Source organism: Acomys russatus, chromosome 21 (genome assembly GCF_903995435.1).
Source record: "Acomys russatus chromosome 21, mAcoRus1.1, whole genome shotgun sequence".
In the NCBI taxonomy this organism is placed as follows: Eukaryota; Metazoa; Chordata; class Mammalia; order Rodentia; family Muridae; genus Acomys; species Acomys russatus.
Genome location: NC_067157.1, coordinates 18,138,845 through 18,157,010, shown reverse-complemented (window position 1 = coordinate 18,157,010; position 18,166 = coordinate 18,138,845).

Below are 18,166 nucleotides of genomic sequence, written 5' to 3'. Positions count from 1 at the left end.
CTGCTTCCTGGTCCCTGTGATGGGAAGAGCCTCTACTGCCGGCTCCTGCCACTGACCTGAGCTTTTCCACCATGACTGATTGCCATGATTAAGGAAAACCCTCTGAAACCACGAGCTAAAAGTTGCTTCTGTCAGGCATTCCGTCACAGCAACACAAAAGCAGCTGGCAGTTGCCCATGTTGGTGCCCTTGGAGGAAAGACTGGGGTAATCGCCGCCCTGCATACATACTAAGGTGTTGAAGGATCATCACTGATAAAGTAGTGCCTTTCTCTTGAGTCTAAGCACTGGATCAAGTCCAGGGACGAAGCACAGAATTGTGACTTTATTGGGAAAGTTTCTCTAAGGTTCTTCATGGTCCCTTTTTTAGCCATGTCAACCCATACATCAGACTCACCCGAGGCCTTGTTACAATACAGATAGCTGCTCCCTACGCTCAAATGTCCTATTCAGTAAGTTTGACCAGGACTCTGAGATCTGACTGATCTTCCTCATGGTTTCCCAGATGACACTGCTCCACATTTCGGAGAATCACTAGTATAGGTTGAGCAATATATTGCCTGCCCTGTCTTGCCTCTATGGATTCTAGTGTTGCAGTGGACTTTCCTCCTGGCCCCACGCTCCTGGAATAATGACTCATGAAACTCAAAATATATTTATAAATAGCTAGGCTGTTCTCTGACTGGCTCATAACTTAAAATAACCCATTTATACTAATCTACATTTTGACACATGGCTGGCTACCTCTGCTCAGGTATCATGCATCTGTCCTCACATCTTCCTGGTGAATCTCCTACACCGGGCACTATCCCAAAATCCTTTCTGCCTACTGAATGTCCCACCTTCTATTCTGCCCTTTACTATAGTTTTTTTTTTTTTTAATTGAGAGGCAGTATATCTATACAAGACACAAGATATTCTCTGTACGCACTAATCATTTTCATAGTTGTCTGAGTCCATTTCAGTGCCAGCCACTCACTTGACTTCATGGTGAGATAGGTACTCTAACTTTACTGTTGACAGCCTTATCACTGACTTTGATTATTCTAGGATCTCATACTCCATTTTGATTAGTAATTGGCTGTCAGCTCACCACAAGGAAGGGAGGGACATGACCCTGGGCTAAGGCTCTGAAGCTGAGGCCCCAAGTGGTGGGAACTCAGCTGTGTGCTGTTAGCTGCCCACACTTACAGCTGCAGGAAATAGTTGCATCCATCACAGTGCCATCTGGGCCATGATTACAGCACCTGCCATACATCTACCATGGTGTATCTGGGGCCAAGACACAAAATGTGAGATAACAAGAAAATTCAGTGATGAGGATAAATATTCGTAATAACTCAAAGTATTTTTAAATGATAAACAGAATATCAAATTTTAAGTAAAGATTAATGATATTTACTTCTCCCTGGGGATTTAACACCATCCCTCACTGAAATGAGAATTTTTGAAGTGAAGATGTCTGCTTTTCTCACTGATGCACCCCATTAGTTAGAGGAGTGTCTGGCCCATAGTACATATTCAACAAATATCTCTTGAATGAAATATTTTTAAAGCCATTGAAGGAATGATTACCATTGTCAGCATTTCCCATTTTCCTTCTCTCTTTTCCCACTATTTCTCCACAGTGTCTATTCTATATGATAGGCTGTCTCAGTAAGACAGGAGACTTAGAAGAAACAGTAGGTGCCTCAGAGAAAATACCTGAGCAAACAGGATGCATTTCATGACAAAAGAGCAAATTTGAAGTGTGTGTTTAGCCTTTTTTCATCACCAGACCTGAGGTGAATAGTATGTTTCATTGCCTTAACACAAAGGTCAGCTTCCAGAACTGCCTGCTCATCCTCAAAACAACAGCAACAAACCTACATAATATTTTAGAATCCCAGAACCAAAAGCTAAATGGAAAATCTTGATACAGAGGGAAAAGTGAAGAGAGTTCATCTCAGCAGGTGAGGAGAACACCTCCTAGGCTGGACTGCAGTAATTTGGCACGTGGTTCAGGAAGAGCGTGTCGCCTGGGCTGCCAGCTCTTCCTTACTACATTTATATGTGCCTACAACCAACCTTTTCAGTCAGTGAAGAGAACTTAGGATTCTCTGGGTCAAAGAAGAATCTGTTAACTACAGAAAAAAATTAAATTATGTCCTTTGCTTTAGGATATTTGCTCCCATTGTGTACCCCAAGATTGTGAGCTGTAAAAACCTATCTTTTGTTTGGTGTGGTTGAACCCTAGCACACACCTTTAATCCAAAAGCTTTCTGTACACAGGATTTAATAAAGTTAACCCTAGGTCAAGAGGCAGAGCAAGAGTCAGGCATGGTGGCGCACGCCTTTAATCCCAGCACTCAGGAGGCAGAGGCAGGTGGATCTCTGTGAGTTCGAGGCTAGCCTGGTCTACACAGTGAGTCCAGGCCACCCAAGGCTACACGATAATAATAATAATAACAACAACAACTAACAATAGCAATAACTAACAATAATAATAATCATCTCAAGAAACCAGTTTACAGAATTAAAGAGTAGAAGGGATTTTGAGTTAAACAGTATTTAAGACAGCATGGATAAGAAGGGGCTTTTGAGCTAGCAAGCTTTTTGGCCTTTATTTTTTTGGTTTTTCCTGCAGGGCTGTCAGCTGTGCTAGCAAGCTTTTGGCAAGAAATACCTTCAAGAATATGACACCCCCACCAAGGCACAGAAGGAACCCCAAGTATCAGATCCTTCATGCCATTTAAAAGCAAGGCCTAGCAAAACCTCAGACCTGCGAAATGTGGAGAGCAGGTGAGATGAGCTGTGTCTGGTTAGGGGCCCCTCCCTAAGGCAAGCACAAAACGTGAAGATGGGATTGAAGGAGTCTTATTTTCTGACACCTGTAGTGGTGAGGGCAGTGGTTTCTAGAGGGCAGAACCAATAGAACGCATAAGGACATATTAGAAGAATTGATTAAATAAGCTGACTTTGAAATAGTAACAACGATGAATCACACACGAGAGACTGAGAAGCCTTGTAGCAGCTCTGTTCTTGAGGCTGGAGCCTAAGCTCTCAGAGTAGTCCCACTGGGACTGTCTCACACTGGACAGGCTGAAAACCTAGTTAACACTTGTTAAATCCAAGCACCTGGCTGCCTAAGCAATCCAAATCTGCTACTGAAAACCTGTTGGGGTGGGGGTGGGGGGGTTCTGTTCCTGGAAAGCTGCTAGCCCTTAGTCAACAATGGAAGCCTGAAAACATGGTCAGGAAGAAGCCAAGGAATCAGATGCAATAGGAAACATTAACTCAGTGGCAAAGGCAAGGCCAAACATACACATGTGAGTAGCTGTCCCTTTGCCATGCCTCTTTTTATCTGGGCTGCCCCCAAAAGGTTCTGTTCTCATTTGGGGCAGGTTAGCCCATATCAGTTCAGGCAGTTAAGATAATTACTCACTCGTGGCTGCAACTGCCTCAAAAGTTCTCCGCAATCAGACGGCCAGACTTCCAGGAAATGTCAGCATCGCTCTAAAGGGTGCATGGCCCCAAGGGGCCCTCTGGAGGGAACTTCTATCACGTCACTGTAAAGCTGAGTCTCCATGGAAGGAAAAAGAAGCGGCCCTGGGTTGATAAATGGTGAGGAAACAGCAACTGCCTACTCTGTGAACTACCTGTAGTCATGAGATCAAGGAGTGTGATCAGGGGTGTGTGACTAGGGCTTCTGTTGCAGGGTGAGGTGTGTGAGGGCCCTCATCACAGCGTGATTAAGGAGAATGGATCTGGTTGAAACCCAAAATTTCTTTGATGCACAGGGTTCAGATAGAGACAGGTGTTGCTTGTTATGTTTCTACAAGAAGGTTGAGTTAATCCTGGAAGGGAATGAATAATGTTGATTTAACAAGCAACAACAATTAAAACAGGATAGCAGAGAGTTCCAGATGCCATCTATGTGTCTGAAATTGGAACAGCAAAGCTGGTTAATGAGTAATTTGCCTACCTCCAGGAACAAAATCCCAGATTATACATATAACTTTGATATCTTTGGGGACCAAAAAAGTAATCCTCAATTGCTGCTACCCATTCAAGTGGTTCTAATTTGTAGCAAGTTGACATTGAGCCCAACTATCATCACCCCTGAAAATGCTCATGCTCCAAGGCATGGAAAGGTCTGAGGAGGATGTGGGACTGTGACAATGTGGAGGATGAGAAAGAGATGACTCTAATTGCCATTATACTAAGCATTACATGTATGTATGTATGTATACATATATTTAACATATATCTACAAGATGTACAGTATTCAGTCAGTATACAGGTAGATACTTAGTTAACACAGAATTAGGTTAGAAAGGTATTGCTAACGATGCTTCACAGATGGGCACAAAACCCAAGAGGGTGCTAATGTCTAAAGATCACAGGCTAGCAAACAGATTGTGGTGGAGCTAGAATTGTTTGATTCCAAAGTCAAGGTCGTGATATAGATGTGAACTACACTAGTATACCTTCCAAAGAAACCACTCAGAGCAAGGCAGAGCATGGCACAATGGCCAAAGCCAGAGGATTCTTAACCCCTCCTGTCCCATTCACTCATCATTCACTTTCAGAAGAAAGGATGAGGTAGCAGCCTCCTGATGGCCCCGGGGAAATGCCAGGCTAAGGGGGTTTCTCTTGTCCACTGTGTGCAGACCATGGCAGCTACTCACGTAGTCCCAAGCAGAGAAGTCATTTTCTGCCTAGACTTGGACTCCACATCTAAGAAAGAGTGCAGCAAGACTGCAGAGCAGCTGTGCCTGGAATGCCATGCAGCCCCACTCAAGCACCATGAGGCGCCAGGACGCCAGCCACAGGTAGAGAACAGTACCCCTGGAAAATGGCCCTGCAAAAGCCTCCACTTCGTTTTCCTTCAAACACACCCGAAGTCTTTTGTCAGAGAACTTTTCCCTCTACCTTGGGCCACTGTCCTGAAGGGGCCCTTGCTTCCTGTCCTTACTTGAACACTGGTTCCCAGCAGATGGATGGGCAGCCTTAGAAACACAGTCTGTGTCAGCCTATCCACCACTAGGGGGCATGAAATCCCCAATAGAGGAACCTGGAAGGCTGCTAGTGCCAAGGGACAAATTGCCTGCCATTCGGCTCTCATCCTGAAGCATAGTTCTTCCAAAATGAGCCGCATCTGTACACCTTCAGAGGAGGTATGTCCTCTGATAACTGGGAAAACTGCTTCCTCTGAACCACATAGGAAGGTTGCAACAAAGCTTCAGATTCCCTAAGGCCATGGCAGGCCTGTTCTGGAAAACCAATAGTTAATAGCAGGACTCTTCAGCAGGTGCTGAGCAGGAAGTCACACTCCACAGTCACAAGTTCCTCAGAGAGATGCTGGCCATCAGTACAAACCTAAAACAGAGCACATGCTCTTGAGCTGGGCATTGTAACCTACATCACTGTCTTCCATGCTGCCACAAGGATGGCCTAATAAGTTCCACTTATAGTGCTCAACGCTTTTTGAGTTCAAATTCCCAATGTCTTCTATATTCCTGTAATAAACAGCATGGCCAGGCCTGTCTCAGCAATACATCCCCTCCCTGGTACCAACTTCTATCTTGGTTAAGGTTGCTATTGCTGTGATGAAACACCATGATCAAAAGCAATTTGAGGAGGAAAGGGTTTATTTGGCTTACATTTCTACATCACAGTCTGTCATCAAAGGAAGTCAGGGCAGGAACCCAAAGGGGGCAGAAACCTGGAGGCAGGAGCTGATGCAGAGGCTATGGATGAGTATTGCTTACTGGCTTGCTCCTCATGGCTTGCTCAGCCTGCTTTCTTATAGAGCCCACGACTACCAGGCCAGGGTGGTACCACCCACAATGAGGTGGGCCCTCCCCATTAATCACAAACTAATACTCTACAGGCTTGCCAAGAGCCCAGTCTTCCAGAGGCATTTTCTCAATTGAGGCGCCCTCCTCTCTGATGACCCTAGCTTGTGTCAAGTTGACATAAAACCAGCCAGCACAACATCAAATGATATTTTTTTTTTTGGAAACATGTCATTATCCATTGAGGTATTAATTTTCAGAAGACCAAGTTCCTTACAGCCAGTTATTCTGCTTGCTTATTGCTGATCCTCTCCAGTCCAGTCCAGTCCATCCTAACACAGTAGTCGCTCTGTGAATTTCCTGTTTAGGTGCTGAGCTCCTAAAGGGTGAGGTCAATGCTTAATCATTCTCCATCCTGTGTATATCAGAGTTTTATAACTATAAGGAATAAAACTCAGCTTTGTGGATTTAAATACAAAAGAATCTTACTGAAAGTAATAGAAATCAGAAAAATAGGCTACAGAGCAGGTATGCCAAAGGGATACTAAATGCAGCAGGTCACTGTTTGTCCCACAGGTACTGTTTCCAAGGAAGTGAGAGGCCTGTCTCTGTCATAATGTTCCCACAGGGTCAGACAATGATGTGTGCATCCGATTGGCTGAGCCTTGAAGAGCCCTGTGAGCTCAAATGGCTCTTCGGTTAGTGAGGAGGTGCTGTTTACAACCTGCTCAGGGAAACCGGGAAAATTCTTCAAACAATGGCATCGGCTGAAATTGTGGTACTTAGTTCTCTTGAGCCTACCACAGCTTAGTAACATAGAAGGCATTAAAAGTGTGAGCCTGGGGTTGTAGCTCAGTGGTCGAGCATTTACCTAGGATGCACAAGGCCCTAGGTTCAAGTCTCAAAACTGAAAACAAAAGAAAAACCTAGAATAATGAAGAATAAAGTATGAATGAACTTCATTTGTGCTTCCAGAAACCTGCTTCTCATAGGGTAATGTTGACCTGACTCTTGAATACTTCAGTTTTAAAGTGGGACAAACAAGGGAAAATATAGTTGAAAAGAACACAAGCTATGAAGTCACATACCATGCAGTAACATCAGATTTGTCCCAAGGGTATATGGCCCTCACTAGAATGTGATGTACAGCAGGCAGAGACCTGTTATTTCCCCAGTGCTAGCACACAGTGTGTGGTACCTAGTGAGTGCTGCTTGTTGATGTTCAGAGGCTCAACTGCAGGCAGTCACAGCAGCGCTTGAGAACAACAGCTGCACTTAGTGGCCAGCCCTACGCGCACGCTCATCTGCCCTGATAGCTTTGGCCACATGGTTCTGGCTTTAGAGTCAACAATAAGAACTGGGCTGTGGAATCGCCTTCTGTGGCTAAAGAAAGCTATGGCTAGGCCTGTGCCAGGAGTGATCCTGCACGGAGACCAGGGAGGCCATTATGTAAAGCTGTGATGATGAAGCCTGGATGGTGTTGGAGACCCCAAGAAATATGTGAGCTACTTGCCAAGGAAAGCTTCTAACAAAGTATGGAACCATCCCAAGAGAGAAAAGTGTGTTGCAGTCAACAAAACTGAAAGGAGTTGGAGATCTGAGAAGTCTTTGACATCAGACATGGAGATGCGGAGTTTAGAGTTTGTTCTGCTGGTTTTAGTCTGTTCTTGCTTTGGTCCAGTATTTCCTCATTATGTTCCCTTTCCTTCCTTCTGAAATAGTAATGTATATTCTCTGCTATTGTTTGTTAGAAGTATATTTTACAGGGGCTTACAGTTAAAAGATTGCCACGAATCTCAGAAAAGACTTTGAACTTTTGACTTTTAAACAGTGTTGAGGCTGTTACAGACTATGGGGACTTTTCAAGTTGGACTGAGTGCACTTTTGCATTATGATATGGCTACAAGTCTATGACTTCACAAGGCAGAGGAGCAGTTGAGGTTGTCCTGGGAGCATTCTGAGAACTCTCCTATACATCCATTAATCCCACTCCTAAGATCAGAGCACGCATGCATAGTTACTTCCCCAAACCCTTTGATACTGCCACACTGGAGAGCAAGCTTCCATATGTATTTTGGAGGGTTATACATTTCAAAGGATAGCACTGTTTTGAAGAGGAAGGCATTGCTATTTGAGCTAAATCTTAAATGAAAACTAAATTAACAGCAGAGGCTCTGAGAAAAGAGTATTTCCTGTGTCAAAGGTTTCAAGACAGATTGATAATGGCATGTGTTAGGTGGGAATGCAGCTTGCTGTTGCTAGAACCTCTGTGTTCCCATGGTGTTGACATGGGCAGACACAGAATGACTGGAAAGGAATAGGCTTAAAACTTGACAGGACTTTTGTGCAGAGGTAGGATGGAATATCTTCTGAGGAGAGTGGGGAATGATATGGACCAGAGACAAGGAGAAAAACTCAAACAGATGCCTGGGAGAAATGGCATTTTACAATTTTCGTTGCTGTGACAGAATACCCAACAGAAACAATTTAATGGGTGAAAGAGTGTTTTGACTCACAGTTTAAGGGGACACTGCCCATTATGGCAGGGAAGGTACGGTGGCTGGGACTGGCATAATCCATGGCTCAAAGGTTGTATCATAGCTCCTTCACATTTCTTCAGACAAGAATCAGAGAGGGCTTGGCTTAGAACTAGAACCGGACTATGAATTCTCAGTGCCTAGCACCCCAGTGCCCTACTCCTGAAAGGTCCCACAAATGTTCCAAACACTACAACAGGATGGAGACTAAGTGTTGGGCACGCGAGCCCAACTGGAAACTGTGACTGTCTAGTGGAGCTGCTCACATGACTAGCAGGTTTTATCCAGAACACACATGTACTAGTGTGTTGTATACTTGCACATATGTAGTCAGGCGCCTGCATTGGAGGTGTGTGTCTCCAGTTCAGAAAAGAACTAAACACACAGTGGAATGCTGTCTTTGGTTCAGATGGGAGCAAAAACATTAGGATGGGATATAAAAGTAGCAAGATACAGGCTGAACTAGAGTCTGCCACATGTGGATCACAAGCCATTCCATAGCCCAGAGCAAAAGTCACTTCAGCTAACCTCACTGTGATTCCAAAATGCTTTCCCCAGTTTTGTAATAAATTGGCATACCTTCCTCCCTGAAGAAAATTTGTAAGTATTTAATCATTATTATTTTAATTATTATTTAATCATTTAAACATGACATCACAGCAATATCTGTGTGAAAACTGTGTATTCGATAATGTTATAGATCCTGTGGCAGGATCTATAGCTGCTTATATGTAGGAGAAGTAGAGTGGAGGACTTAAGGTATTTACGTAATGTCATATGGACAGTCGGGGTAAAGCTGAGGTCCATCACACCTTCAGATGCGATGTCTTGAATACACACCCTCTTCTCTGTTGTTAATACCTGAATCCCATCCCCTGAATTCATATGTTGCAGTCATAATCTTCCATGCCTCCAAAGCCAACTATCTTTGGAGAGAGGGTGTTTGCAAAATTAACTATGCTAAAATGAAGCCACTGTGGTAGGGTACGATCAAGTAAGACTAGTGTCCGTGTACGAAGAGATTTGAATGCTGATGTGTACAACAGGAAGACCACGGGAAGACACAGCAAAAAGACAGTAATCTGTAGGTCAAGGATGTGTAGAACTCCTTCACTCAGGGAAGCAACTGACATGTTGACCTGCTGACACCAAACTTCCAGCAGTGAGAAAAAGAACTGGGCTTTACACCGACATCTCCGATACTTTGTCCTGACAGCCCTGGAAAACTAACATGGGCTTTCAGTTGAAAAAGAACAAGGGGAAGAGGAAGAATGGGGTGGGTGGGAAGATTGCTATTGCTAGTGAGGTCTGTTCCTATTAAAATAAAAATATCTGTGACAATGCATCATTGCATTAGATAAGTTTAATTAGACCATGCTTTATGTTTGTTGTTTTGTTTTGTTGTCTGAGACAGGGTTTCTCTTGTAGCCATGGCTATCCTGAACTCACTTTGTAGACCAGGCTGGCCTCGAATTCACAATGATCCGGATCTGTCTGCCTTTGCCTCCCTGAGTGCTGGGATTACAGACATGCACCACTGCACCCAGCTGACCATGTTTTAAAACAAATAATCTGAATTTACTTGTATAACAGGAGTAAAAGCAGGAAACATCTCCATGTGCACTGAAGTGGGAGCCCTGAAACTGTACCTTAGGAAAGGGCAGTTTAATTAAGACCACAGTGTTTGCTAATTAGCTCTTTCATCTCTGATGAGCCAGCAAGAGTGGCCATAAACAGCAGGGGTGTGGATGTACTGATGGGCAGACAAGGGCGCTGAGCACGGAGCTGGCTATGTTTCCTTAGACGGCAGCAGCACGTTCATTAATAATGAATTCTGTCTTTTCCTCGTGTCTTCTGAGTTTCCCACTAATACTACAGTTATTGGTTTGAAACAGGAGACTTCCAGTAACCACAGGCAATTGAGAGATTCTTAGAAAGAAAGTGTGTTACTGCATTCCAGGGATAAAACTATACCTAGCATGTATTTCCTAAGAAAATCTATATTTAGTACAGGCATACAGGTGGCCTGGTTTTGGCATGAAAGATTTTTTTCTTGTGTAGGATTCTAGAAGGTATTTGAGCTTAAGGCCCCAGGAGGCCAATATTCTGACTATTAAAGACAAGAAGTAAGCTCAGAACAGCCCAGCCACAGGTCTGAATCACTTTAGGAATTGAATGCTTTGTAGATTGGAGGGCTGTTCACAGTTTTGACCAACCAGTCTTGTTTTCAGTGCTAGTCTATGTTTTAAGAGCCATGTGTGGGTTGGAGAAGCAACTTTAGTCGGTATAGCAATTGCCTTACAAACACAGGCCACAAAATCAACACTAAAAAAGAAAAGCCTAGTGTGGTGTCACATGCCCATATTCTGTAATCCTGGATCTGAGAATATATAGACAGGTAGATTCCTGGTGCTTACTGCCAACCAGCCTAGCCGACTTGGCGAGTTCCAGTCTATTGTGCATCCATACACATACAAGCATGCACACACACACACACGGGAGAGAAGGAGGGAGGGAGGGAGGGAGGGAGAGAGAGAGAGAGAGAGAGAGAGAGAGAGAGAGAGAGAGAGAGAGAGAGATCCTCTTTGGACAATTTTAGAATGAGGAAACTGAGTTAAATGTGTCATTTTGCCTGAAGTTATTGTCATATTTCTCTTTACACAAAGGGGCACCCGCTCTGCAGCTTGCTTCTTTCCACATCAGAAGGGGTTGGAGTTCCTTCTTAACTGATACAGCATTCATGATGGATGTCCTTATGAAGCCCATCTCAGTCTGGGTGGGGGCACTAACACAGAGGATAAGGTCTATTTTATGAGAATACCCACATGAAAAGGCTGCTTTCTTCATTTTGGGAAAGACAGGGAACATCACAGCTTTTAGGGACAATATACAGTGGTTGGCATTCAATCCAACTTTGAATCAGTGAATAGAAAAAGTGGAGACTGGATGGGGACAAAAAGAGCCAAAAACCAAGGAAATAAATTTTAAAAAAGAGAAACACTTTTTTCTTTTATTTCATAAGTGTTTAGCCTGCATGTATGTCTGTGTGTCGCTTGTGTGCCTAGTGCCCAAGGATTCCAGAAGAAAGCGGCAGATCCCTTGTAACTTAAGTTACAGACAGTTGTGGGCCACCATGTCGGTGCTAGGAGTGGGACCCACATCCTCTGGCGAAGCAGTCAGTGCTCTTAAGTGATGAGCTGCCTTTAAAACGATGCAAAGGAAAAGGCAAAGAAGATGTGCTTAGGTGCAGACTCAGAAGGCAGAGATAACATGCATTGGAAAGAAATGGTTTCTGCCCCGACTTTTATAACATGTGCATCATTTGTAGCTTTTAGGCTACCACAGCCTCAGAAGATGTACCATGGTGTTTGCCAAAAGCACTAAAATTACATCAGCAGGCAAATAATCCTCTTCTACAATCCACTGAGCCACATGGACCTTGTGGTTTTGGATAAGGAGGAAAACTACAACCCTGTCAAATATAACCACACTGCATCCTGGTGAAAGCCAGGTAAGGGGAGACCCTCCACAATGGTGGACCACTTTTCTGTAGTCATAGCAACTCTTTTAGGGCACTCCTGGGAGGTGAGGCCGAGTGACCTAAACAGAAAGGGTCAGGTGAAGAAAAAAATAGACAGTAAAGGACAGTTTTCAAATTCCCTGCCACTCACTGGCCTTTCTTTAATCGCTCCAGAGACTTGGATCCGTATCTATTCTTTGGGACCATGGCCGCCTTTTTCATGTTCTCTGCTCTTTGCATCTCAAGCCTTCCTAGCAATGTAATTAAAGCAGCTCAATTAGAATGTAGTTTAAATGAACATTAAGGCCTTGAAGTCTGGTATGCTTTGCAGTGTGTTTACCCTTAGCATTATCCTGAAGGCAGCAAGCAATGAATTAAACCTCTGCTTGGAAAGTACAGATTTTTTTTTTCCATCTCTGTTGGGAAAATACATATTTCAAGTGACCATGAGGGCAAATTGATAAACACACTCCTGTTTTTCAGATATTCAATGTCCTTAGGCCTTCGCAGCGACAGATTCTAGTTGGTGGTCCCTGGGACCATGGAAAGCTTGGAAATGTGTAAGTTGCTCCCTTCAAGGAAGTCTGGCCACCTGCTTCAAGCCCCAGTGAGCTTCATAGCAGGCAGGTTTGCAACAACAGTCTTTATAGAACTGAAATGAAAGGAATTAGGATTTTTCAATTTTCATTCAACTTTTCCTCCGTGCCTTATTTTTCCCCGTTTAGGATTCACCAGGGTTTGTTTTCTTTTAAACGTTTGTGCTACAAGACATCAAACCTTCATTTCCTGAAACCACGGTCTGGACAGCAGCCAATCAAATGCGCCCCTATAGAGAAGCCTTGGAGACTTGAGCTCCCAGCTCAGGTTTCCGGTGGAGGAGTACTCAAGCCGCAGACTGGATGCTGAGGTCATGGATTACCTCATTTCTACAAGTGTCGGGTCACTTTATGCACCCTGTCATAACAGTCTTACATCATGCATAACAAATGGCTTTTAGCCCATTTCCTCACTCAGACAGGCTTCTAATCAGCTATGAAAAACTGCTATTGATATCTCCACATTGTGATGATGCTAGTGAGGAAAGTGCTGCAGGTAGCTGTGGAGTTGAAGTCTAGGGGTCAGAGAAGCAGCTCAGGAGACCAGGTGTCTTTAATTGGGAAGAGAAACTCCAGCACATGTGATACTTGCTTTGCGCAGCTTCTGATCAGCCTGGAAATAGGACTGTAAACCCATTGATAAATTTCTTTGTTGATATAAAGGAAATAAGTCAACAGTGTTGTATATCTCTGCCTTCCTTGGGGTTTTAAGAATGGGTTTGGAAACAGAACTCTTTGGGAGGCCAGTGTAAAGAGAACAGATCCAGACTGTTCAGCAGGGCGGGTCAAAGGCTTCCATTCCAGAAAGGGTGGCGTTTTTGGGATCCCAGTGTGAGCGCTTGCTGGCGCCTCTTCTTCCAGGAGCCCTTCGAGGTGAGCTCACCGCTGGAGTAGATTTCTTCTCCAGCACTCCTATTCCAAGCAAAGAGGATTTACCCTTTGTACAGACTGCACTCGAGATCTGCAGGCTGAGCTGTAGAGAGAAAGCACCGACGTTCAAACGACCACATGTGAGATCTACTGTTGCCCTGGGGGGTGGGGTGGGGGTGGTGGCCCAGGGATGGCTTCATAGATGACTTAGGGTTTTTCACTAGTACAAAGCTACAGGATGTCTACTTTAGTTAGAAAGTGAAATCTAGCTTTTTTTTTCATCCTTATAAGGTAGTGTGTATATACATGTGTGTGTGTGTGCGTGTGCATGCGCGTATGTGCATGTGCATGTGTATTTTACCTCACATTTTTGCACAGGTTTTGCAGTAGTGAGAGATGCATAATTAATTGCAGGCTTCTGTCTGTTTCACTGAGATAACCATACACTAAGCCAATTCTAAATGTTCTTTTCCCCCTTTCACATGCACCTTGAGTCTTAGTGAAACAGATGCGTTAACTCAGTTTAAATATTTTACTGTAAGTTCTTGGTGGTGTGTGGCATCACACAGAATAAATGATTGGGTTTATGGCCTTTTAGCTGTTGAAATTCTGCTAATAAGTACAAATACAGAAACCCTGCTTAATAAACACTTCCCCATTTTCCATTTGCGAAGCAGGACAGGGTAGCAAGCATCTTATCCTTCAGCAGAAATGAACTGTCTGCTTATTGCCCCAAGGCCCCAAGTTAGACAATGTCTTTGCCTTGCACTCACAACATATAGTTCATTTTTTTTTAACCAACTGTGAAAAGCTGATGTATCTTAAATAAGCCAAGTAAATCTATATTTGCCAAATAACAAGAACAAAGTACATTTTTCTAAGTCAGTAGTCTTGTTTATAATCAGCTCAATGTCCTGAACATTCAAAGCTCAATAAACTGGCTGTGAGTTTCTGGATCACTTAAGTAAATGAATAATGTTCAATAGAGCCAAGAAGTAGCCCTGAGCTACTGTCTGCTGCCTGTGCACCAGGAGACTGGGGCCCGGCTAAGTGGGTTGGCCTGTCAGTTCCCTGGAGATGCACTCAAACCCCAGAAGTCTAGGGCAGCCACAGGGACCACTACTCATACATGTCAACCCATGTTGCTTGCTCCTCAGTTGATGAGTGATAAATGTCTCAGGCCAGCTTCATTCGGCTATAGGTTATCTTTTTACTTTTTCTGCTAAAGAAGAAAGGCAGAATATATATATTAACCTAGGCATGGTATTACAAACGTTAATTCCAGCATAAATAAGTGGATCACTGTGAGATCAAGACCAGCCTGGTCTACGTGGAGAGTTCCAGGCCAACCAGAGTTATACAGTAAGACCCTGTCTCAAGTACTACTACTACCACCATCAATAACAAGATAATAATAAATGTTCTTTATGCATATTGTAGAAAAGGAAGACTCCAGGTATGGATGCCACCTCGTTGAACCATTTCCAGCAACCAGGAGTCTTGAGACTATATTTTGTGAACCAAACAAAATGCAAGGGCTACTTTGTACTGTGATCAAGTTAGTAGTAGTTTTTATACTTTATAAAGGTTGGAGAGAGAGACAGAGACAGAGACACAGAGAGAGAGAGAGAGAGAATATGTGTGACAGTTTAGTGTGGTGACACAGGTCTGGACTCCCTAAACCTGAGAGACTGAGGCAGGAGCGTGGAGGTTGAGGAACAACAAGATTGTGTGACTGAGACAGTGACAGTGTGATACCACAGAGCCTGAAATAATCACTATCTGCCCCTTTAAATTAAAAGGCTTACCACCTCCCTGCAGTAAACTCATATTGGATTCGACGGAGAAAGGAGACAAACAGGGAAGGTCAGTGCTAGCCCTGGACAGATAAAGAAAACATTCCTTGCATTTCTGTAAAGTTTTGACACATAATTCTGTGCTCCAGGCAGGAGGAGTGGTCAGTGCACATGGGTATGCGCTCCAGGTGGGAGTCAGGACACGGAAAGTCTCTGCTTCAGGCAAAAGCAGCTTTCCTTGATGGTATCTGAGCTGCTTTCTGGAGAGCTTTACCAGGAGCCAGCTTCCCTCTGGGCTCATCTGGGAGGGATTATCCTCATCAGCTGAATTGAGGTAGAAAGACCATCAAAACGTGGGCAGCGGTATCCCACTGCCCAGGAGTCTGCGCTGAACTTGTCAGAGAAAGGCAGCTGACTCAAAGCCTTCAGCTTGCTTGGCTTCTTGACTGCGGACATAGGAGAGCAGCGTCCTTCCTGCTGCCAGCCGCACACTTCGTGCCGCGAACAGCATCATTTCCAAGCTTAAGGGAAACAAACCCTCCCTCCTTTAGTTGTTTTTGTTGGGCAGTTATCTGCAGCGAGACAGGCAACTAACACAAGTTACACCGTGAGAGTCAGGCTCTTGCTAAACGAGAAGCCACATCTTAAAAGCATCTTGAAATATCTTAGAAGTGACTCTTAAAAATAATTTGTGATCGCCGGGCGTGGTGGCGCATGCCTTTAATCCCAGCACTCAGGAGGCAGAGGCAGGCGGATCGCTGTGAGTTCGAGGCCAGCCTGGTCTACAAAGCGAGTCCAGGACAAGCAAGGCTAACACAGAGAGACCCTGTCTCAAAAAACCAAGAGAAAAAAAAAAATTCGTGAGTTGGTAAGAGCCGAATTCCTTCTCAGATTTCCACTGTTACTTATTTTGCTTCCTCAGGCTCCCCTCCCTGTCTCCCTGAGTCCTCTGACTCCATCCTACCTGTGTTCCTCACACTGACTAGCTTAATGACAGGTGGCTGCAAGCTTCTGCCAGGAGAGAGAGATGAGGTAGCGGAGGGGATAGCTGGTAGCCACGGTAGATCAATAATTAGCCATGCTTTGGCACATAGTTGTGCCTGACTTTTTATATGGGAATCTGAACTCATTTCTCAGACTTGTGCTCTGTTACCTGCTGAGCCATCTCGCCAGCTCTACGTCTATATTTAAAAATACTTAGTGGAGTGTCTCCCATGTGCTAGCAGTTCAGAAAGAATGCGGAAGGGTTAATTACACCAGTAGAATAAACATGAACAAAGAATAACAAGTTGAATGAGAGTGGTTGTCATAGGCTTGTATTCTTCAATGTTTGGTTCCCAGTTGGTGGACTCTTTAGAAAGGATTAGAGGGGTGTGGCCTTCTTGGAGGAGATGCATCATTGCAGGTGGGCTATGAGGTTTCAAAAGCCCATTTCAGGCCCAGCCTAGCGCTCTCTCTCTCTCCTCTCTCTCTCTCTCTCTCTCTCTCTCTCTCTCTCTCTCTCTCTCTCTCCCTCTCTCCCTCCCTCCCTCCCTCCCTCCCTCCCTCCTTCCTATCTGGATCAGCAGCTGCTCCAGCACCATGCCTGCCACCATGCCCCGCCACACCACCGTGTTGGTCATGGGCTCACCCTCTGTACCTGTCAGCGAGCCTCCACTTAGATGCCTTCTTTTATAAGCTGCCTCGGTGTCTCTTCACAGCAATAGTTTAAAAGTGGCTTACACATAAGTGTAATGTGAAAAGTGATTTTTTTTTTCCTTTGCATTTTCCCCATTCCAAAATTCAGTGGCTTGTTTCTCACTTAATAAAAGTTTACATGTAAGTAATTAAATCAAGAGACAAGGATGGCTCACGTGGCAGGCATTCATGCTTCTGCCACCATGGCATCTCTCTAGACCATTGCACTGAGAGTAAACCACCATATTGTTGGGGTTCCATTACAGGCTGTGGGAAAGAGGAAAGGTTTCTTCAGTAATGGCATAACCTGGCACTTTGGTATTTTTTCCTCCCAGGAATGATTCATTTCATCATGTCTAGGGACAAGAGATCCTGGGAATACAGCCTCTTGCTGCACAATCATGTGCAACAAAGGCTGCTTTGTGTTCACTAATGCAGAGGGAAGGACAGATTTCAGGACATACTTTTTAGTCCTCTTTACAATTGACAACTAAGTCACTTGTTTGCTAAGAGCACATTGGAGAAAATCCAAACTGTGTTCTCAGCCACAACGGTTTCCTAATACACCCAGGACGTCACCATAACGTGCAACCCATAGCTAGAAAAATCAGAAACCATTTCAGCCAATAGTTCAAGACTGAAGGTAAGGAAGCTGATGATACCATGTGGCCGCAGGACATCTCATAAAGATTGTCCGACAAGAAAGGAGGGAAGAAAACAGGATTGGGTAGAAACAGAAAATCCGTTGTGTCACGAGTCTGGTAGCAGCCTTGGCTGTGCCCATGGGAACTCTGCATTGGAAATCGCCCATCAGAGCTCTGTGCTGGGCTGAAGTCATATGTCCCTATCACACCTGCTGAGAAAAGAGAAGTTCAGGTCCATGGCTCTGCAGCTGAGGCATTGTCCACAGCAGTGGCTCTCAATCTTCCTAATGCTGGCCCCTTAATCCAGTCCTTCGTGTCGTGGTGACCCCTAAGCATAAGATTATTTCTGTTGCTACTTCACACTATAATTTTGCTACTGTTATGAATCACAATGTAAATATTTGTGTTTTCTGATGGTCTTAGGCGACCCCTGCAAATGGGTAGTTGTACCCCACAAAAGGATTGCCACCCGTATGTTGAGAAGTGCTGCCATAGAGGGAGCAACGGAGCAAATCCTTAAAGAGCCACATAGCACTCTGTCTCTCTCTTTCTGTTTGTCTCTCTCCTCCTCTCTCCCTTCCTCTCCCTCTCCTCCCTCCCTCCCTCCTTTCCTCCACACTTTTAAACAAAAAATGGGGTGTGATCCCATTACTTAGCAACACGAAGCAAACACGATCTCCCTGTGGTTCACAATTACACTGTGTAGATAGTCTATGACGTAGCTGTTCAACCAAGTACATCTTCACGG